The sequence below is a fragment of the Lissotriton helveticus genome, chromosome 2_1 (genome assembly GCF_964261635.1).
Source record: "Lissotriton helveticus chromosome 2_1, aLisHel1.1, whole genome shotgun sequence".
NCBI classification, from domain to species: domain Eukaryota; kingdom Metazoa; phylum Chordata; class Amphibia; order Caudata; family Salamandridae; genus Lissotriton; species Lissotriton helveticus.
The window spans coordinates 1,098,519,864-1,098,543,994 of NC_136059.1; the positions used below are offsets into that span (position 1 = coordinate 1,098,519,864).

Here is a 24,131-nt window from a genome sequence, read left to right on the forward strand (position 1 = left end):
TATGATAGTGACACCCATAGGGAACAGGCACTGCACCAGTGCAATGGTAATGACACCCATAGAGAACAGGCACTGCACCAATGCTATGATAGTGACACCCATAGGGAACAGACACTGCACCAATGCTATAGGAATGACACCCATAGAGAACAGGCACTGCACCAAGGTTGTGAGAGTGACACCCATGGGGAACAGGCACTGCACCAGTGCAATGGGAATGACATCCATGGAGAACAGGCACTGCACCAATGCTATGATAGTGACACCCATAGGGAACAGGCGCTGCGCCAATGCTATAGGAATGACACCCATAGAGAACAGGCACTGCACCAATGCTGTGAGAGTGACACCCATAGAGAACAGGCACTGCACCAATGCTATGGGAGTGACACCCACAGAGAACAGGCACTGCACCAGTGCAATGGGAGTGACACCCATAGAAAACAGGCACTGCAACAATGCTATGATAGTGACACCCATAGGGAACAGGCACTGCACCAATGCTATGATAGTGACAACCATAGGGAACAGGCACTGCACCAATGCTATAGGAATGACACCAATAGAGAACAGGCACTGCACCAATGCTGTGAGAGTGACACCCATAGGGATCAGGCACTGCACCAATGATATAGGAATGACACCCACAGAGAACAGGCACTGCACCAGTGCAAGGGGAGTGACACCCACAGAGAACAGGCACTGCACCAGTGCAATGGGAGTGACACCCATAGAGAACGGGCACTGCACCAATGCTATGATAGTAACACCCATAGGGAACAGGCACTGCACCAATGCTATAGGAATGACACCCATAGAGAACAGGCACTGCACCAATGCTGTGAGAGTGACACCCACAGAGAACAGGCACTGCACCAATGCTATAGGAGTGACACCCACAGAGAACAGGCACTGCACCAGTGCAATGGGAGTGACACCCATAGAGAACAGGCACTGCACCAATGCTATGTGCAATGGGAGTGACACCCACAGAGAACAGGCACTGCACCAGTGCAATGGGAGTGACACCCATAGAGAACAGGCACAGAACCAATGCTATGCTAGTGACAACCATAGGGAACAGGCACTGCACCAATGCTATAGGAATGACACCCATAGAGAACAGGCACTGCACCACTGCTATGATAGTGACACCCATAGGAAACAGGCACTGCACCAATGCTATAGGAATGACACCCATAGAGAACAGGCACTGCACCAATGCTGTGAGAGTGACACCCATAGGGAACAGGCACTGCACCAATGCTATGGGAGTGACACCCACAGAGAACAGGCACTGCACCAGTGCAATGGGAGTGACACCCATAGAAAACAGGCACTGCGACAATGCTATGATAGTGACACCCATAGGGAACAGGCACTGCACCAATGCTATGATAGTGACAACCATAGGGAACAGGCACTGCACCAATGAAATAGGAATGACACCCATAGAGAACAGGCACTGCACCAATGCTGTGAGAGTGACACCCATAGGGATCAGGCACTGCACCAATGATATAGGAATGACACCCACAGAGAACAGGCACTGCACCAGTGCAAGGGGAGTGACACCCGCAGAGAACAGGCACTGCACCAGTGCAATGGGAGTGACACCCATAGAGAACGGGCACTGCACCAATGCTATGATAGTAACACCCATAGGGAACAGGCACTGCACCAATGCTATAGGAATGACACCCATAGAGAACAGGCACTGCACCAATGCTGTGAGAGTGACACCCACAGAGAACAGGCACTGCACCAATGCTATAGGAGTGACACCCACAGAGAACAGGCACTGCACCAGTGCAATGGGAGTGACACCCATAGAGAACAGGCACTGCACCAATGCTATGTGCAATGGGAGTGACACCCACAGAGAACAGGCACTGCACCAGTGCAATGGGAGTGACACCCATAGAGAACAGGCACAGAACCAGTGCAATGGGAGTGACACCCATAGAGAACAGGCACTGCACCAATGCTATGATAGTGACACCCATAGGGAACAGGCACTGCACCAGTGGTAAAGGAATGACACCCAAAGAGAACAGTCACTGCACCAATGATGTGAGAGTGACGCCCATAGAGAACAGGCACTGCACCAATGCTATGGGAGTGACACCCACAGAGAACAGGCACTGCACCAGTGCAATGGGAGTGACACCCATAGAGAACAGGCACTGCACCAATGCTATGATAGTGACACCCATAGGGAACAGGCACTGAACCAATGCTATGGGAGTGACATCCACAGAGAACAGGCACTGCACCAGTGCAATGGGAGTGACACCCATAGAGAACAGGCACTGCACAAATGCTATGATAGTGACAACCATAGGGAACAGGCACTGCACCAATGCTATAAGAATGACACCCATAGAGAACAGGCACTGCACCAATGCTGTGAGAGTGACACCCATAGGGATCAGGCACTGCACCAATGCTATAGGAATGACACCCACAGAGAACAGGCACTGCACCAGTGCAATGGGAGTGACACCCACAGAGAACAGGCACTGCACCAGTGCAATGGGAGTGACACTCATAGAGAACAGGCACTGCACCAATGCTATGATAGTGACACCCATAGGGACCAGGCACTGCACCAGTGGTATAGGAATGACACCCATAGAGAACAGGCACTGCACCAATGCTGTGAGAGTGACGCCCATAGAGAACAGGCACTGCACCAATGCTATGGGAGTGACACCCACAGAGAACAGGCACTGCACCAGTGCAATGGGAGTGACACCCATAGGGAACAGGCACTGCACCAATGCTATAGGAATGACACCCATAGAGAACAGGCACTGCACCAATGCTGTGAGAGTGACACCCATAGGGATCAGGCACTGCACCAATGCTATAGGAATGACACCCACAGAGAACAGGCACTGCACCAGTGCAATGGGAGTGACACCCACAGAGAACAGGCACTGAACCAGTGCAATGGGAGTGACACCCATAGAGAACAGGCACTGCACCAATGCTATGATAGTGACACCCATAGGGAACAGGCACTGCACCAGTGCTATAGGAATGACACCCATAGAGAACAGGCACTGCACCAATGCTGTGAGAGTGAAACCCACAGAGAACAGGCACTGCACCAATGCTATGGGAGTGACACCCACAGAGAAAAGGCACTGCACCAGTGCAATGGGAGTGACACTCATAGAAAACAGGCACTGCACCAATGCTATGATAGTGACACCCATAGGGAACAGGCACTGCACCAGTGCAATGGTAATGACACCCATAGAGAACAGGCACTGCCCCAATGCTATGATAGTGAAACCCATAGGGAACAGACACTGCACCAATGCTATAGGAATGACACCCATAGAGAACAGGCACTGCACCAATGCTGTGAGAGTGACACCCATAGGGAACAGGCACTGCACCAGTGCAATGGGAATGACATCCATAGAGAACAGGCACTGCACCAATGCTATGATAGTGACACCCATAGGGAACAGACACTGCGCCAATGCTATAGGAATGACACCCATAGAGAACAGGCACTGCACCAATGCTGTGAGAGTGACACCCATAGAGAACAGGCACTGCACCAATGCTATGGGAGTGACACCCACAGAGAACAGGCACTGCACCAGTGCAATGGGAGTGACACCCTTAGAAAACAGGCACTGCAACAATGCTATGACAGTGACACCCATAGGGAACAGGCACTGCACCAATGCTATGATAGTGACAACCATAGGGAACAGGCACTGCACCAATGCTATAGGAATGACACCAATAGAGAACAGGCACTGCACCAATGCTGTGAGAGTGACACCCATAGGGATCAGGCACTGCACCAATGATATAGGAATGACACCCACAGAGAACAGGCACTGCACCAGTGCAATGGGAGTGACACCCACAGAGAACAGGCACTGCACCAGTGCAATGGGAGTGACACCCATAGAGAACAGGCACTGCACCAATGCTATGATAGTAACACCCATAGGGAACAGGCACTGCACCAGTGCTATATGAATGACACCCATAGAGAACAGGCACTGCACCAATGCTGTGAGAGTGACACCTACAGAGAACAGACAGTGCACCAATGCTATGGGATTGACACCCACAAAGAACAGGCACTGCACCAGTGCAATGGGAGTGACACCCATAGAAAACAGGCACTGCACCAATGCTATGATAGTGATACCCATAGAGAACAGGCACTGCACCAATGCTATGATAGTGACACCCATAGGGAACAGGCACTGCACCAATGCTATAGGAATGACATTCATAGAGAACAATTATTATGAAAAACAGTGGTCCATAGGATTAAGTTTTCACAAAGACAAATGCAAATATAGACTCCAATTAGTACTATATTGACAAGTTTTTCAGTACCCAGCCGGGTCTGAAATTTTATTTCAAATATAAACAAATTTAAAAGACCATCAAGGAGGTCTAATGTGACAGTTGATAGGGTACAAGCCTGTACCTATCCGAAAGTACACTCAAAAGAATTCAAAGGTAGGAAGAGAGCAAAAAAAGGAGGGTAAAGAATATCAGGCAAAAAGAACAGCGGAGCCAATTGTCCCTTGCATCAATAGCATATTAGCACGGCAAGTTCAGACAACCAATTCATGTAACAGTGTAAACACAATGGGAAAGTTACAGAATCGGAGTAAGTGTCTACGGCGTTTCAATCCCCGGCTCCTAGTGAACTGGGATCATCATCAGGACTGTAACAATGTATTGCCTGTATGTGCTTTTTTTAAAAAACCTTTCCGAGCGATCTACATCAGCCTCCTGAGAGTTTTAGAAGAAATGTGGGATGGATGGCTGGTACCTCGGTGTCCTATTCCGGTAGGTTTTTGGGGGGTTGCTGACATAAGTTCCTATCTTGTGATGAATACCGCTTGAGAGGATTCAAGAATCATGGAACTGTGTAGTGTATATTCCACCCGCTTAGGCGTATACACTTTGATTTCAGAGTCTTAGCACGGAGTTAATAGTCCTTTACTCGCGATCCGAGTAAGCTGCAGGCGGTGTGCACAGTGGCACGGTCACTTCCGTATCATCGTGAAGCCGGCGCACTGCCACTGTGCACACCGCCTGCAGCTTACTCGGATCGCGAGTAAAGGACTATTAACTCCGTGCTAAGACTCTGAAATCAAAGTGTATACGCCTAAGCGGGTGGAATATACACTACACAGTTCCATGATTCTTGAATCCTCTCAAGCGGTATTCATCACAAGATAGGAACTTATGGCAGCAACCCCCCAAAAACCTACCGGAATAGGACACCGAGGTACCAGCCATCCATCCCACTATTTCTTCTAAAACTCTCAGGAGGCTGATGTAGATCGCTCGGAAAGGTTTTTTAAAAAAAAGCACATACAGGCAATACATTGTTACAGTCCTGATGATGATCCCAGTTCACTAGGAGCCGGGGATCGAAACGCCGTCGACACTTACTCCGATTCTGTAACTTTCCCATTGTGTTTACACTGTTACATGAATTGGTTGTCTGAACTTGCCGTGCTAATATGCTATTGATGCAAGGGACAATTGGCTCCGCTGTTCTTTTTGCCTGATATTCTTTACCCTCCTTTTTTTGCTCTCTTCCTACCTTTGAATTCTTTTGAGTGTACTTTCGGATAGGTACAGGCTTGTACCCTATCAACTGTCACATTAGACCTCCTTGATGGTCTTTTAAATTTGTTTATATTTGAAATAAAATTTCAGACCCGGCTGGGTACTGAAAAACTTGTCAATATAGTACTAATTGGAGTCTATATTTGCATTTGTCTTTGTGAAAACTTAATCCTATGGACCACTGTTTTTCATAATAATTGATTGCCCAAGGTCCCTAGGCACTGATTGGGTCCCCCTTGTTTTTTGAAAATATTCATAGAGAACAGGCACTGCACCAATGCTGTGAGAGTGACACCCATAGGGAACAGGCACTGCACCAGTGCAATGGGAATGACACCCATAGAGAACAGGCACTGCACCAGTGCAATGGGAGTGACACCCATAGAGAACAGGCACTGCACCAATGCTATGATAGTGACACCCATAGGGGACAGGTACTGCACCAGTGCTATAGGAATGACACCCATAGAGAACAGGCACTGCACCAATGCTGTGAGAGTGACACCCACAGAAAACAGGCAGTGCACCAATGCTACGGGAGTGACACCCACAGAGAACAGACACTGCACTAGGTGGCTCTATGTGAGGGTGGCTCTGTGTGTGTGGGTGGCTCTATGAGAATGACTGTGTGGGTGGCTTTGTATGTGTGTGTGGGTGGCTTTGTGTGTATGGCTCTGTGTTGGTGTAAATGCAATAGGTCATGCATTTGCGAGCGATTAAGCTATTGGCATTGTAAATGATAAAATGCCATTTGTTTATGTTTTAAAAACCAAAACATAAATAAAAATAATGTCATGAGCAATGCCAATAGTTGTAACTTTAACAATTCCGAGACCATTGCATTATAAATGCTTGTTTTACTTTTAGCTATACCAAAGTGAATGGCAGTGGAACATTGGGAGTCCTCTCTCGGTATATGACGTCATTTTTAGGTCGCGCCTGAGCAAGTGCGCATGGCTGCTCTGCAAGGCATTCAGTAAGGGCTTTTGAACTCAGAACACACGCTTGTGTGTGTGCTTTTTATTTATTAACCCACAATTGGCCTGTGCATGCGTCTTTCTTATAAAGACAGCACGCAATTGGTCCAAGGCGGGTGATTGTCCCGCCTTCTTTGTTCCCTGGCCTAGGGTGCTCGGGAGCGAGCATTAATGCCATCTGTTTCCAATTATTGTGTTTGCATTTTTTTTAAACAGATGGCGCGATGGCGGTCCCCACCCCCCTCCACCCCCACGACTGCCATGTGGGGAATGTTTCTCTTGAGATGGGCAGTCAGGGTACATGTCAGGCGGTCACAGTCTATGCCAGAGATGCGCATGTGCATGGCAGGGCAGGTGTATGCATGGGTCATACATGTGAAGCTTTAGGACACAAAATGTACCAAGTCTCTCGAGACCTCCCAACGAGTGTACCAATGGGTCATCAGGTCAAATTGCAACTTGTGCTGCGAGGCTGCCCCCGTCCTCGGGTCACAGGAATACAAGTTGGTACAAATGCGAACAATCATTGACTAAAGTTGCACCGTTGGAATGAAGAAAAGTAAAAGATTCAAATGTTTCGTCCCCATCCTGTTACTTTGCTTGAATTATATTTATTTTATTAAACACAACACGTTGTGATATTTCCATCGACATGAATCTGTCACAGCAGAATTCTAATTCAATGGTTCCCAGTGCATTTCAGACCTGCTGCCCATCCGGGGAATATTCTGATCACATCTAAAAAATAAAATCAGAAATGTCTACCTATGCAGAAACAAGTCACGTAGAGAGACAGCCACCTACGTGCATTGTGAAAAATTTACCAGCTGGTAAAACTTACCCACAGGTGTTAATAGGGGACACCAAAAACCAGCTCAAACACAAGCCACAAACATCCGAAAAATAAACTGAAAAGGCCTTTCTAGGTTGGGAAGATGCGAGCAAACGTGCTGCTGTCGTCTTATTCCGAACTAATCTGCTATTGCCCGTAATGGAATGTATGAAAACCACAGATACGGCTCAGAAACAAAACCATTCAACCCGGTGGTGGAAGATGAAAGACATTAATGTCCACTGCGAGTTACACATGCCAGGGGCTCCAAAATAAGTGATAAAGTAAGTAAAAGTCCCAACAGTCAGAAATTAATAAAACATACAAGTGCTCACCCATATGTGCCGCGTGTATAAACTCCTCAAAATAAAACATGTCTTTTGACGAAATGGCACCTCTCACTGAGAACAGAGTATGGACACTTGCTTCTACCAAGGAGGAAGCAAACAAAGTCTGCACATTAATGAGGGATAAACATCACTGCTCCTGGAGGTTCAACACAATAAAACTTAAAACCACTAGAATACCTGATGGAGAAAGATTGACCACAGATGACATGCTACAACACTGATGCAATATCATAAGGTGAAACAAGCATTAGCATAGCCAATGGGTCTCGCCTTTGGGACCTTATAAGTGTTTAGTTATCCAGCACAATATCCTTGGTGCAACAACATCAACTGTTGCATGGCTAAATACTTATAAGGTCCCAAAGGCGAGACCTATTGGCTATACCAATGCTTGTTATTTTTTTTGTTAAGGACTACCAGGATTTTCCTAGCATTTCCCAACAGAAAAAATGACATTGGAACATCCACTGTAGGGTGGAGGGTCTGATGTAGACTGACCGGCAGCCCAATATCCAAGGGGTCGTCGCTCAATAGTTCCCAATGGGGGCGAAAGCAGATGATCTGCTGGCAGAATCAGGGAAGTTTCACCAACTCATAAGAGAGTGGGTGGACCAACAATTTAGTGGACAGGGTACTGTTAGACCTGGCACCATTGACGTGGGTCTCCCTTCCATTTTTGCTGTTGCCTCGTGTATTTTTGCTGGTGTTAGATGCTTTGGGCACTGTGCCACTGCTGTCCAGTGCCACAGTGCAGGTGCTCCCTATTGTAAATTGATGTATGAATCAGTGGTTCCATGTTTGGCTATTTGGTTTACTTGTCAGACCCTACTCTAGTGCACTGAGTGTGCCCAGGGCGTGTAAATCCAAATACTGCTGGTGGGCCTGCAGCACTGGTTGTGCCACCCGCAGAAGCAGCCTTGTAAAATGTGTCTAAGGTCTGCCATTGCAGAGCCTGCGTGCAGTCTGGTACTGTCATGCTGACTGGGCAACTGCACCCACTTCCCAGTCCCTAAACCTTCCCTTTTATTCATATCAGTCACCCCTATGGTAGGCCCAAGGGCAGGGTCCATTGTTAGTATAAGGTAGGACAAGCCCTAGTGTGTGTGGCATGTCCTAATAGTGAATTACAGACATTTTCGTTTTTCACTATTGCAAGGCTACCTATTCTCCATAGGCCAGAATGGGCTGTTAGAGTAATTACATTTTATAATCCTAACTGTCTCAGAGAACATGGTAGAAATTCGAGTTTAGTATGCCTCAACTCAGAATAATAAAATACATCTTTTAGTAAAGTTTATTTTAATATTCTGTGTTTGCAAATACCACTTTTAGAAAGTAGGTATTTGCTTGTCTAACCATTCACACCTGCCTCTGCTAGGTTGTGTATTCCTATGTCTGGTTTTGTGAGTGACAGGTCTGGGGAATTCCAGGAGACAGGCTGAGTCAACCAGTTGTGAATAGAGAGATCTGCATCTAGATGGGAGGGAGGAGTTGCACCTGAACCTTGAATAGGGCTGTGCTTGCCTTCCACAATGCTGGCTCCACCCCCTGGGGAGCGGCTGATGTATCTGCCATGCACACTGAAAGAAGAGAAGGAGTCCTGTAAACAAAATACTCTAGGACTGTACTTGCCTTCCACAATGCTGGCACCACCTCCTGTGGGGCGTCTGATGTTGCTGCCCTGCACTGTGAAAGGAAAGGAGAAGTCTGGTAAACAGAGTGCTTCAGAACTGGTTTGGACTGGGCAAAGGCCCCTCTCCCCTCAGAGAACAAAGGATTTTGGGGTATAAATATTGGGACCCTGATCCCATGAAATTAGATCACTTTTGGACTACAAGTAGAAACCTTTACTGAGGGGAGGAACCTGAAGAAACTGAGGAGAGACTATTCCCAAGCTGAAGTACTGCTTGGGGGGTTGGCCTGCAGTGGTTGCCTTACTGCCAAAGAAAGGAGAAAGGAACTTTGTGTACTTTGCTTTCAACTTGTGAAGGATCTCCAAGGATTTGGAAAAGAGCTTGCCTCCTGCTGAAGTCTCAGGGACAACAGACTTCAACACCCAGCTCCCCAGAATTCTTTTGGAAGTGCCTGCTGCTGTTTTTGGCCTTCTGAGGAACTGCGTGTCGCAAGGAGCTGGAAGTGCGACTCAACGAGAAAAAGTGTGTTGCCGTCGCTGTGCCTGCCGTCGCAACTCCGAAGGAGGGTGTCGCCGCTGGAACTGTCGCACTGCACCGCATCGGAGAGAAGCGTGCCGCTACGAAGAGGAAGCATGTCGCCGTCGCTGCTGCTGCCGTCGCAATTCCGAAGGAGGGTGTCGCCACTGTAGTTGTCGCACTGCACCGCATCAGGAGAAGAATCTCGCAACGAGGTCGGAGCGTGTCGCCGTCGCTGTGCCTGCCATCGCAACTACGAAGGAGGGTGTTGCCGCTGAAACTGTCGCACTGCACCGCATCGATCAAGAGAACCTCGCATCCCCGAGAAGCGCGCCGCCGTCGGAGCTGCTGCCGTCGCAACTTGGATGTCGCCGCTGTAGTTGTCGCATTGAGCGGAAGCTTCACATATCGTGGAGAAAAGCGTCGCCGCTGGAGCTGTTGCCGTCGCATCGTAAGGGTGTCGCCGCTGCAGTCCACACATCGAACCGAGGACTTCTCGCATCCCCGAGAAGCATGCCGCATCTGGAAGATCTTCACGTCTTTATTTCTTTGTATCGACTCAATGAGAAAAAGTGCGTCGCCGTCGCTGTGCCTGCCGTCACAACTCCGAAGGAGGGTGTCGCCGCTGGAACTGTCGCACTGCACCGCATCGGAGAGAAGCGTGCCGCAACAAAGAGGAGGCATGTCGCCGTCACTGCTGCTGCCGTCGCAACTCCGAAGGAGGGTGTCACCACTGTATTTGTCGCACTGCACCGCATCAGGAGAAGAATCTCTCAACGAGGTCGGAGCGTGCCTGCCGTCGCTGTGCCTGCCATCGCAACTACGAAGGAGGGTGTTGCCGCTGGAACTGTCGCACTGCACCGCATCGATCAAGAGCACCTCGCATCCCCGAGAAGCGCGCCGCCGTCGGAGCTGCTGCCGTCGCAACTTGGATGTCGCCGCTGTAGTTGTCGCATTGAGCGGAAGCTACACATATCGTGGAGAAAAGTGTCGCCCCTGGAGCTGTTGCCGTCGCATCGTAAGGGTGTCGCCGCTGCAGTCCACGCATCGAACCGAGGACTTCTCGCATCCCCGAGAAGCGTGCCGCATCTGGAAGATCTTCACGTCTTTATTTCTTTGTATCTGAACTTTGCCACATTTCCCATCGCTGCGACATTGCTTGTCGTGGAAGCGCAACGCAACTTAAGGTACATTGACGCAGAGTGTCGCATCTAAGAACTGAACAGATCTAAGCTTAAATCTACCATCTTAAAGTAATCATAGTGTGTATTTTTGTCGTTTATGGTCTGTGGTAACTCTATATAAAGTCTACTTATTTTTAATATAAAACCTGTGTGGTGTCCATTTGTAATGTTGTCACTGGGTTTCTGTATGTGGGCACAAATGCTTAACTTACAACGCCTCTGAAATAAGCCTTTACTGCTCGTGCCACACTACCTAGAGGGTGAGCAGGGGTTATTTTAGGAGTGTAATCCCCTTATCCTGACTAGAGGAGAGGGTCCATATTTGTCACAAGTACCTACCTGTGCCAACTAGAGACCCCCAAATCTAACAGGTACACTGTCACATTTGCAGCAGATTACCTTGTCTGTCAAAGTCTTAATATGTCCATAAATGGTGCATGCCAGAGTTGAAACCCATGTTAGATCTATTACCTTTTTTCCGCAAACCAACAATCCTTTCCTTGATTGAATTACTTCATTGTGCCAACCCCTGAACTGCACTGGATATCTAGTAGATCTGACTTTGCATTTACCCACAAGTTCCTTCTCCATCAAACTGACTGCAGTAGATTGCTTCAAACATGACACTTGTGACTATGATGGCCTCAGTCAATATTTTGGCTACAATATGTTGGTAGCACAATATATTTCGGCTACCGGTTCTGATGTAGAACCGGGGAAGTAACATGAGCCAGGCATACTGGAGAGGTGTTTCACATACGCTCCAAGCTGTGAGTTGGCAGGTTGCATTTTTCCAAAAATCTGTGCTATTGGGTATTATGGAAGTCCTGAGTTATGAATTGTGACAACAGTTCTTAAATACCAAGCTAGATGTTGTTAAACATTGGTGAGCTGCAGCAGCACCACCTTAACATGAACAGTTGAGCGAGATGGATAAGTGTCCACTTTTGGAGGAGAAGTTTTATCACGCTAGTGATTCCCCTAAAAACATGACAATATTTGTGGTTCCTGGTGGAATCATTTTGAGATTTCTTTGTGATTGGTGCTTTGATTGAATTGCATTGTTCTTATCAACTGTGATAAAATCTCATTATACTTTACACATTGTTATTCACTGGTAGGACTTGGTCTTATCCTGCAGTTTTATTATCTGGGCCAGTACATGAATCACATTCCACTAGTTGTCCTAGTTACTACTAAAATGTGTAAGCAGCACCTAAGAAGTAGTTAGTTGGTCACGATTTATAACTTTGCAATGAGTAAATAGGACAGTTTGGATGAACTGGAATATACTGCAGGACTTTAAAACGAAGTGCGGATTATAGCTGGTTTCAGCACTGCAGTCAGTCTCCAGGTTGAAGCCCTGTTCTGCCCTGTCCACCTTTGGAGTAAGGGAACACAAACTAAAAGAGATCAGGTGCAGTAATGACGTGGTGTGACCATATGTGGCTGCCTGACTAAGAGCCTGATTACGATGCTGGTCGGACAAGCATCCAACCGGCATCGTTGAGGTAAAGGGACCGGCTGGCAGGTAGTCGGCGGGACCGGCCGCCAAATTAGGATCCAACCACAATGTAGGCAGTCGGAAACATGCACCTTTGCATTGAGGCTTGTGCTGTGGCCTGAAAAAGGGGCATAGCACAAGTCCCAATGCCCAAAGTAATGTTTTTAAACATCCCTGCACCCTGTGGCAGGCACCATGCAGTGCCTGCCACACAAAACAGGGATGTTTGGGGGGCACCGGGGCCCATAGTGGAGTGCCACGGGGGACAGGGCCCTGCTAGGGTCCCCAATACAGCCTTTCCACCAGCCTTTTCCCTTCAGAAGAACTGACATATAATGGCTGATGGAAAGGTGCATCGTAATCCCCAAGGTGGTGCCTGGGAAGGCACAGCCTCCATTGTGGGAAATGCGATCCGAATGACCTCTTGACCCATTGGAAGCTGTTGGTCGGTCCCTAGAGCAATGCGGTCCGACCAACCGCATCGTAAGGTGGCAGTCTGACTGCAGATATAGATGTTGGTGGGACCGACACCGACAGCACGTTGGTGTCGGTCCCACCGACCTCGTAATCGGCCCCTAAGTTACTATCAACGCAGTGCCAAACCACTTTAGGAGTTACATTAATACATAATATGATTCTGTCAGTTGGTTGAGTTATTTACATATGAAAATTGATTGTGAAATGTCTGTGAAATCCCCTGAAAGTTGCAGTGGGATGTTGCAAAAGGCAGGTGATGGGCACATGCAAACTTTGACCTGACTTTAAAGACAGGGTCCAATGTTAGGGATAATTACAAGTGCCTTCCACCTTGATATGGTTTAGGTCCAGAGGCAGTTAGGATAGCCACAGCATTGAATAGAAGGTGCACCTTGGCTCAAAATGGTAGCACATGCCCTACACCAGCGGCAATGGAATTGGGTGTGTTGGGGACGTGGTTAGCCCTCACCATGTGGTTCGCCCTATCTATAGAATCCATGGTCCATTAGGAAAAGGCGGCTGTTTACCACAGAGCTCATGTTCAAACTGGAGAGCCACTTTTGTTTTGATGGAAAGTGGCAGAAAATGGGAACGGGATGACGTTCCAGCTAAACTATACAGGCGTACTAAATGACAAGTGGCCTTGACCTTGGCATTTTTACCCCTGTACTCTTGCTGAACCTGTCCTTAAATCACCCTCCGGGATTACTCTTGTAGGATGCAACATTGCGCTCCTCTTAATATGGCTCAACGGTAACTGTCATACCAATGCTGGAATTAGACTGCCTCATCTGCCTTTTCGGTATGGGAGGGAATTCTGGGTTGGGCAAATGCGCTCCACAAGCTCCGACTCTGGAGTTGGAGTCAGGTTCCTCCACCCTGACATTTAGCATACAGGCCAGCTGGGGCCTTTACTGTTCAGACATACCCTCAAACAACATCACCTACTCTCAGCTCCACTAAAAAAACACCAGGGTTAACTGGATCTACCACCCAGAACACAGCAACCCACAGCAGTTAAGAAGTGGTTGAAAAGTTGGCCTTAGGAGATCTAAGCAAATTCCAGCAATCTAAAACCGAAACCAGCCCTCCCCCCACCACCAGCGAATCTAAACAAAAGCATAAACCTAACCGGCTAGGAAGCAGAAGAAGGTAAGTTAGAGAGGTGGGAATGGCAATGCGAAGAGGAACCTAGGAGGGCAACAATAAAGACAGGTCCAGGCCAGAAAGCAGGGTGAAAAAAGTGGAGATAGTGAGTACATCCAAATCTGACCCCTCCAGGGGTATCCAGATGCTGCACCTGCACATTTGCCAGACCTTCACGGATATCAGAATCCTACCCTTGAAGTGAAGACTATTCAGTAAGGGAAGGATCTAGTTATATGTAGTTAGGTGGTGTCATATATGCCCTTGTGTCTGGTGAGAACCCATAAGGAGTTCTTGTGAGGGCGCACTCCCAGGATGGACATTGCATTATTGATCCATGTGGACAGGGCATCCCACTCGCATTACCGGGTTTCAGAAGTGCATTCTTCGGCCTTGTAAGTGGTGGACATTGATACCTACTTGCAACTTCTCTCCTCATTCCTTTAGGATAGGGGTGACAATTCTGATAGTGAGCATGGGCATCAGTCCAAGTGAATTATTGGGGCTGGGTCCTGTAGCTGCTGCAAGTATATGTATGGGACGAATTACTTTAGATTACAACGGTTCTTTATTTTCTCGTATGCGTTAATGTTTTTTTAGCGTACCACGTGACTGTGGGTGTAAACGTGTGACGGGTTACTGCCAGTATCCAGCAAAACAAGCCCTGACCGGCCGGCCGGCCTATAGTATTAATGGCAGATCATTGGGGATTTGCGATTGTTGCATCTGCGTTCGACAATGGCCCAAGGCATGGGGCTGTGAGGGGCTCCAGTCCCCAGTTTGTGGGTATGGACATGTTTGATCACAATGTATTGTATCTGCTAGGGAGGGGCATGAACGTCGTCATTGACACTTTGAGCATTTTGCGTTTTTCATTCCTAGTTTTTGGGGTAAGGATGGGGGCAAAATGGACCTGATTGCCCAGTCACCGTTGCGTCAGGTTAGAAGCTCCAGTGTGAGTACTGCAGTCAATCTTCCTACCTGTTGCAACTCAGAAACATTAAGAGATTGATTAGGAAAATTGTATTTCGTGTTTTTCATCCAAGGGCGGATTTAGACCATAAGGACATTGGCAGTACAAGGGACTCTAGCCTCTGCAATTGACCCAACGGTCCCTTGTGGTTGAGAGAAGCGTCTCTTGGTCTTGCATTCAATTACTCAATTAAACTCTCAAAAAGGTGTGTATAGTTTCACGTGCATAAGAAGACGGAAAGGAACTTCACTGTTTGATCCGTATTTCAAATTGAATGTTCGTGTTCTGTTTGCTAACAAAGAATTAGTTAGCAAGTTTAAAGTGTACTTTCTTAATGCAGATCTGTGACATAAATGCAACATTTACTTTGATCCACCAATGAGGATTAAGTCTCAGTGACTGGCACGTGGGGGGAGGGTGGAACAGCACTGTGCGCATTCCCAGCCTTTACAATATGCACTTGCCATGTTTTCCTTAATTGCACAAGAATGCTGACAGGATTTAAACTGTTGTATGGCACTTAGGGAGGAATGGCATATGTCAGGTAATGAATAGTCTGGTATCCCAGCTGTATGTTAGCTGAAGGGGAAGCACAAATGTACATTTGACAATTCCAATGAGAAGGATCTATAAAATGGAGCATAGAACGTCCTCTTTCAAGTTCAAGGAAAGTACAGCTATGGCTTGCAGACATCAATGTAGAGCATTCATGCATCTGAGTGATGGCATCCATGCATGGGACGTAGAACTATATCATAGAGTGTAACATACATCCAGTGGAAAGTGCTTAATTTGTAAAAAATGTTAACAAATTAAAGAATATATCTAGGGCCCAAGTTGGTATTACTTAGAAGCCTGTCACCAGTGCTGCCACAAATGCCAGGGCTGCCAAGTACGATGGCAGCCTGGTCTTCATTCCACCTTATGCCTCTTTCTTCCTCCACCATATACTCCATTCCTCTGTTTGTCACTCTTGAAGATTCAGGGCCCGAGTCACAGAACTAACTTAAGACAAAATCCTAAACGTACGAATTTTGGTATTCACAGAATGCAATTACTACTTTTGGTATTCACACAATGGATTTACGACTACTAACTTTACGTCCGCACTCGCGGCCCGGAGGCGGAGATTCCGGCCCGAAGGTGGGACTTCCGGTCCAGAGGTGGGTCCTCCGGCCCAGAGGTGGGGATTCCGGCCTGGAGGTGGGGATTCCAGTCCGGAGGTGGAGATTTCGGCCATGGCTAAATCTCCGCCACCGGCCGAAATCCCCACCTCCGGGCCGGAATCCCCACCTCCAGGCCGGAATCTCCGGCCCGAGTGCGAACGTAAATTTAGTAGTCATAAATCCATTCTATGAATACCAAAAGTAGCAAGTGCATTCTGTCAATACCAAAAGTAGTAAGTTTAGGATTTTGTCTTAAGTTAATTCTGTGAATCGGGCCCTCAGTTTTCTCCAGTTGTTGCTGCTTTCCTATTTTTCTATTTCTCTTTCAGAGTTGGCCGAGTCAACAAATAAATATGGAGAGCCGAGCCAAAGCTCTGGCTTGGCTCTTAGAACCTGTGCAAGAACTGAGCCCTGAAAATGTTTGCTATGTAAATCATACAACAAACATCCCATAAAATATGATAAATACTCTTCAAAGTTCATAAAAGTGTACTTCTTTAACATGTGAAATTTTTGCCATTAATACGTCATATTGTAACACTGCACGAGAAATATGTATGAAAAGAAACAACTTTTAAACATAAACCATTAGTGAACTAAGAGGCAAAACAGTTGTCATGTAAACCCTGTATGTGGCAGGAAAAAGAAAAAGGGAGTTAGAGGGTTACTAGCTCGGCTCGCCCTCCAGTCATTCAAGTCAAAAAACAAAAAAGTATCTGTTTCCAGATACCTAAGAGCCTTGCTAGGAGGAAGACAGCCAGTACTCAATTGGGTTGGCTGTTGGGATTGTGTATAATGTATAAAAAGGAAAAAAAATTCCTTTTTTAGGTGTCCCCTCACTCACCGGGGTTGCCCCACGGTGACATGCTTCATCATTGGGGCCATCCCAGTCCTCTACGGGCTGGGGCGTGCTACGACTTGCGGAGTTACGTAGGAGCACTTAAATGGACTATGTGTGGTGCATGTGTAATTGTGGGGAGTGGACTATGTGATGAGTTTAAAAATTACCTGCCCAGTAGGTTACTAATAAACTTTATTCTGACCTCTAGGTGGTAGAATTAAAAAAGGGGTGGGGAGATAGGCTGTACTGTTCGGACATTCGGACCGGAGGGAGACAGAGTAGGTGCCTGAATGCAGGAGGTAACCAGAGCACAAAGTTGCTAGGATACCGATACCCCTCCGACTCCATGGGGCCCAGTTAGGTCTCAAAAAAGAACCACGTGTTTTTGGAACAAAATACGTAGGTATAAACGCATGCACTTAGCAGAGTTTGCTGCAGTTTATAATTTTTTTGTAAATAATCTTTTTTGTAAATATCTCAGTGACAGAGTTAAGGAGTGGCGAACACAGGGCTGGTCCCTGTGTAGTCCCGAAGAAGTGCTTGGGGTATGCACGAAACATGTCGACTTAGGAGTTGATAGGTACATCTGGACACATTAAGTTTAGTACAGCCTATCTCCCCACCCCTTTTTTAATTCTACCACCTAGAGGTCAGAATAAAGTTTATTAGTAACCTACTGGGCAGGTAATTTTTAAACTCATCACATAGTCCACTCCCCACAATTACACATGCACCACACATAGTCCATTTAAGTGCTCCTACGTAACTCCGCAAGTCGTAGCACGCCCCAGCCCGTAGAGGACTGGGATGGCCCCAATGATGAAGCATGTCACCGTGGGGCAACCCCGGTGAGTGAGGGGACACCTAAAAAAGGAAAATTGTTTCCTTTTTATACATTATACACAATCCCAACAGCCAACCCAATTGAGTACTGGCTGTCTTCCTCCTAGCAAGGCTCTTAGGTATCTGGAAACAGATACTTTTTTGTTTTTTAACCCTGTATGTGGGCCAGATTTTTATAGAGCAACATTACAATCTATTTAATGAAAAACAACAGGTTTTGCTACAACTAGTATTCTGAACTCACATATTTGAAAGTGTTTTGTATGTGATAATGTAGAAAACTGAGTTTTAATAAATGAAATATTTTGGTAAGATCACACAATTTAAGCAAGGAAGCCGTAATTTATCCATATTTCTGGTTTCACTTTGTACAAATCAGAAACTAAATGGGTATCTATTTGTCTTGTTTATGTTAACACTTTGGTTTTACCTCTTTTTGCGTTTTTCTGCAGTTTTTTATAGCGCAAGCTCGACCTGAAGGTATTGGAACTATACGTGAGCACCAGTTGCATTACACAAGGACACATTCATATTTTATAGGCACGGGGAGATCTAGACCCTGATTATGATTGCCACGGCGTCGGTCTCTTGCCTGCTGTATTACGATGTCACCGCTTGCCCAGCGGTGGTGTTTCTGACGGCAGGGAACATAGTTTCATATGTGTTGATGCAGGTCTGTATATTTTGACTGCACAAGTGTTAAATGTACACATATGCATGACACATGTGGAAAAAATGCCTTATAACAGTACTTTCCCATTGCTGTAGTCCGGACCATATGTGCCCAGTCCAGTCAATGGGTAAATACTGCAAAATTGACTTACCTGGATTTCGACACCAACAGGGTAATTTCCTCTGAGTGAAGATGTTGCTGTGAAGGGAGCCCCTGGAGAAAGAGATCAACGTAGTAGATGAATGGAATAAAAGGAAATTGGTGAGTATGCACTCCAATTCCTTTGATTCTGCTGGCCAAAGCAGGCGGTCTTCCCCCCACATTTGGCTCAACGGAAAGCCAACTCGTAATTCCGATGGCAGTGAACTTGTCTGTACCAGCCTCTGACAGCTGCTTTCCCCATACAGCCATCGCAGTAGTCTGCGAATGGCTGCCAGCATCATCTGGACTCCGGCGGTATTTCCGTCATAGACCAGCAACATCGAAATTAGGCGGGTGGACCGCCAACTGTGCGGCGGGGAATCTGACGCCATTTTAATGGCGGTTCCCTTACCACCAATCTCGTAATCAGCCCCTTAAGTGATTTGCTCAGAATCAAAGAATACTGAACCGACTCAGAACCTGAATATGGTTCCCCAGTTCCAAAGTTGGCAGCTCTGGACAGGCGCTACATCCTGGGTAGAGGGAGGGTGTCAGACAGAAGCCACATTAAAGCACGACTAGTTATGGGTTCACGGTTCCAACAGTACCTCGAGGTGAGTGAGAGCTAGGCTTCAGGCTCGAGCCAGACTCAAGTTTTTAGTGGTTCGCCCACCCTATATCTCGTACTTTCACCTGCCTTTCTCGCTATTGCTCTGGATCAAGATCTGATTAAAAGTAAACTTTACTCACTTTTGTAAATAGCTAACAGAGTTGTGGTACAGCGTCTGGCCCTCAGACAACCATGCCTGTGACGAGGGCATGGAATAATGAAGAGTTCATGGATAGCCGGGTGCGGTTTGACCCATTCAACACCTGTAAGTGATAGGACAATAAAGAAGTTTCTTAAATATGTATTTCTTACAGCCCAAGGGGAGCAGGCCGCCTAGGTGCAACCTTCGGAACAAAGCAGCCAGGCAAGCACTGTTTGCACGCAGCTCAGTAATATTTCAAAGGAGTTGGCATTCGTCCCGGAATTCCTCGGTCACACAGGGACACCTGGCATCCATGTTGCCTTTAAATACAAACTATGTTATAACCTCAGGGTCGGAGGTTCCTGAACCCCTTTCTTGTTAGTTTGAGGGCTTTGTTGATACTATCGACACACCTGAAGAAGATATCCCTCAGGCCCGGCCGCAGTGCTTGGAACGGAAAAATAAAAGTGCAGGTACTCTCTTCTGAGAAGTGCCCGGTACTCTCCAATTAAACGTATTACGTCCCTCTTGAGATGTGCCGGTACTGTCCCCCTCAAAAAAAAAAGTGCGGGTACTCGGTACCGGACATTACCGGCCCATTTAAAGCACGGCCTCAGGGTCTCTATCGAGATAAACGGGGGAGCATATTTTCCATCTCGTACTGAAAAATTCTGCGCTACTATGAGTCTGCCCTGCTAACAATGGCCAAATATTTCCTGTCCCTTTGAATCATTTGTTTGTGCCACTGCTTAAAGTAAAGCCCGGGTAACTCTTCGGTGAAAAGTAAATACCCCCACCTTGGGTGCTTTCATAGTATCGTCTGGCTACTATTCTCGCGGTTCTTGACAACTGCTGGACGCATTTCTCTGAGGAGAAAACACTTCAAACACAGGCGCGCGCGCAGTTACAGATTCTCGTATGCATAGCCAACTTTTAAAGTCTTCTTATGCGTCTACTGCAGAGACTGTCCTGACACAAACAAAACAGCTGATCTCCTCATGGGCTTTGTTCGCTATTTCGTGCCTGGTTTTCATGTGGATGTGCCAATAAAGGACCTTAGTCATCCACCCTGTGGTGGTCTGCTGCCGGTGCACTATGAAGGCGGGCGCTGCTGTGAGGCTCTGTGGAGACCACCCAGAGAGTGTAGGTCAACAACACATCCGGGGTCATCCCTGGCCCACGGGTCACTGCTAACCCCATTCATCAAGCGCGAGCTGACTACGGCAACAAAGGGGTCAATGGGTGTAAAAGCAATGCTTCCGGTCAAGGGTCAGCTGATTGGTCCCTGCCCTTCGCGGAGATCTCTATTCCCAGTGCCTACAGAAATCAGTGCAGACACACATGTGACGGGACATTAATGTACTCACATAGGCTGGGCACAGCACCTAAACTTCTATGGCGAGGTAACTCCTGTGGTAAAGGAGTGGCCAAAACTCCAGGGCATGGAGGAGCTGGGTAGGCACCCTCTGTTCCTCCACAGAGCCCAGAAGCGCCGTGTCATTAAATTCTTATGCAACCGTTTTGGCGCCTCTCCACACCTCCTCCCCCCCAGCCCGTGCACACTCACTCGGACCTATTCAGTCCGAGTCCCACCATACTCACCTGCCAACATCACACGATTGGAAACTGCATAGTAATAGTAGAGAGAATCTCTGAGGACCCTACACCCTCAATACAGCAGAGAGGACAGCAAGAAACATGCATGTGGTGTGCGTCTAAAAACAGACACAATCTGCATGTCGCCATCAGTAGCGTAGTAATGGTGCCAATGGTCCTGGAGCAAGCAAGGAAAATGCCCCATTTGGCTGAAGAGGCGAGCAGTCAAATTACATTTTTTAACAACTATCAAAGTTCAATGGGACGCAATGGGCAACCCTGTCACTACACCAATAGCAGCTATGCCCCATGTCGCCCTGAAAAGCCTGTGACACAATGTATAATCAGGGCCACTGGAATTATGCGGCAGGGAAGAGCCAAATTACGCGGCAGGGTTGAATACATTGTGCGCCAAGAAAAGGCAAATTATGCTGACGTTTGGAATGAGTAAAACAACTATTCACACCCATGCAGGAATGAATTCGACTAAGTGCAGAAATAATGTTAGTCTATAATCGGTTGCCAGAAATACCCCCCTTACCTCGCTTTTGTTACCTGGTTTCCTTCATTCCGGTTCTGCTGTAAATCAACTCTTTAAGTATAAGTGCGCTGCGCGGCTCACGCCGTCTTTCTTTATTCACAGTTTGCCAGCAATAGCAAGCCCACGGCTCAGTGGTCTGACTGCGCAGCGCCCCCTTCGTTATTGTAAGATTCGTCGCTAGTTGGTACTTTCGAACAATGGGCTGGAATGAAAGGTGCGGTGACTACCTGTATTTGTCCCGGGTTTATAACGCCCCCCGCTATGAGGTCCTCTTTTCCGATTGTGAGACCCTGGGTGTTTATTTTAGCCTGAAGGTCTCTTTAAGCGAGGGCGGGAGCCGGCCCTTCTTTATGCCCCCAATAACACGACTCTGGCAAACAATGTTGGCACGTCCCTGGCACGAAACACTGAATAAACTGTTTTGCGAAGTTCAGTCAGGAAGTTAGTCTAATGCTTGCAGATTTTAGCTAGGGGCGACCCAAACGAGTTCACACAGTGGCGAGCACCTAGCTGAGTTGAAACTCGATTTTTATTCCCACGTTGAATAACTTTTTATAAAGAGTACACTGTGACCAGAACCACTCTGACTGAGTTAGCTAACATTTTTGGTGGATATGTAGTGAAGTAACGCAAAATGATGGGGGGGGACCCTGGGGGACCCCTTGCAGAATGTGATGAAGGACCCTAGGGTCTCCCGATATATCACAGACATGGGCTGGATGGGGTCCCCTTGAAAGTTCCGGGACCTCTCCGCCGCAGGAACTGCGGGGACTTAGGTTAGTTACCCCAGTAGATTTGGGAATGAATGCACCAGATGTTCAAAACGATTCGCTCAGGATCACACATTTAGTCAAATAAGGGAATGGAGGCTGGATATCCCCTTCCTGCCGCCAAAGTCTATAACGTAGAGGCTAGATCCGTATAGGGGCAGCAAACGCCCTTCTGTACAAATGTTTCCAAGTAGATAATTATTTTAAAGGGCTCGCCCTACAAACCTAAGATTCATGAAGGTGCATTTTTCTATATTCCTGAGGAACACTGGAACTCCTGATTGTAAGTACAGTTCCTGTACTAGAACTGCCCCACCAGAGATAAACTCCCTCATTGATGATTCCTAACTACATTTCACTAAATGGGCAATTCCTGACGGTGTTACTTTAAAGTGTCCCATTTGTTTTTTGCCGTTTACTTTTATATAGCACGAGCTCTACTCGAAGGTATTGGAGCGCTTTACATAAGCACCAGTTATGTTACACAAGGATACAGTCACTTTTTGGTAGATTAAGTGATTTGCCCAGAATCACAGGATGCTGAGCAGACGCCGAGACTCGAACCTGGCTCCCCAGTTTCAAAGCCGGCAGGTAATAATAGCCGCAGACATAAAGCTCTGATCAGCGTTACAGAGGAATAACTTGCCACCTCCACAGACTGTACAGAAAAGTTACTTACAGGTAGAATGGATCCGGGAGGCACCGAGCGAGGAGCACTTCTCCTAAAATGAGTTGCGTGGATTGCGGACTCCGGAATCTTGGTTTAAACGAGGTGAGGAAAAAAACACATGAACGGGAAAGGATGTGAAATTCCGGACTTTGTGGTCGGCCTTGCACTCCAGATGCACCGGGACGGGTTGTGTCTAACCCCTCGCGAGCCCGGGGCACTGACGAGCCCTCCGCAGAGACAAGGCTGCAGGATGTCTCGAGTGGAGCAGTGCACTGCTGCGCGGTGTTTACTCTCGGCTCAGCCTCCTTGGCAGGCAGCCCCAGCTCCCTCCGCAGCCCGGGACACTTGTTAATGAGCTCTGCTCTTCATCATGTCTGTCCCTGCTGCTGCCTGCCCGCCAGGTTACTGCTAGTGCTAGCAGCTCCTGCTCGCCCCCAAACAGACAGGAAGAAGCCCACGCGCCCCTAAAGTAAAGAAACGTATATGTATACATTCATTGAAAAAATAAAGGCTAAAGTATCAGTATAGTTAGGAGAATATGTCAGTGACAACATTAACGTTTTGAAAAAAATCCAACACAGGAATTCACCAGTGATAGCTAGTGGCGGCCGGTATGGCTCACGGGTGGCGGGGAGGGCAATGGGGCGCGGGGGTCGCGCATGGATGGCAAAACAAAAACTTAGCTTCCCGATGGGTCCAGACCCATGCTCTTCTCAAGAATCAGGAAGCACAGCCAGGTCCCACAGACCAATCAATTGGTAGGCACCCAGGCTCCCCTGACCAATCACAACGCTGCAATGCAGCATTGTGATTGGTTTTGAGCATCCTGGTTTGACGCCCAAGCAGGGAATGGGGGCCTGGGCATGTTCTCCATGCAGGCTATAAATGCAACCTGCATGGAGAAAGGGGAA

The 24,131-nt window shown here is 47.5% G+C and overlaps 1 protein-coding gene across 1 annotated transcript in view; it reads right to left on the reverse strand.

Moving 5' to 3' along the window:
• The window catches only part of FREM1 (FRAS1 related extracellular matrix 1), a 792,938-nt gene extending 769,626 nt beyond the window's left edge, over positions 1–23,312 (reverse strand). The window contains exon 1 of the mRNA XM_078675906.1: positions 23,230–23,312. The gene's annotated coding sequence lies outside the window, so the exon portion shown is untranslated. The remainder of the gene's footprint in view (positions 1–23,229) is intronic.
• Positions 23,313–24,131: the final 819 nt, after the last annotated feature.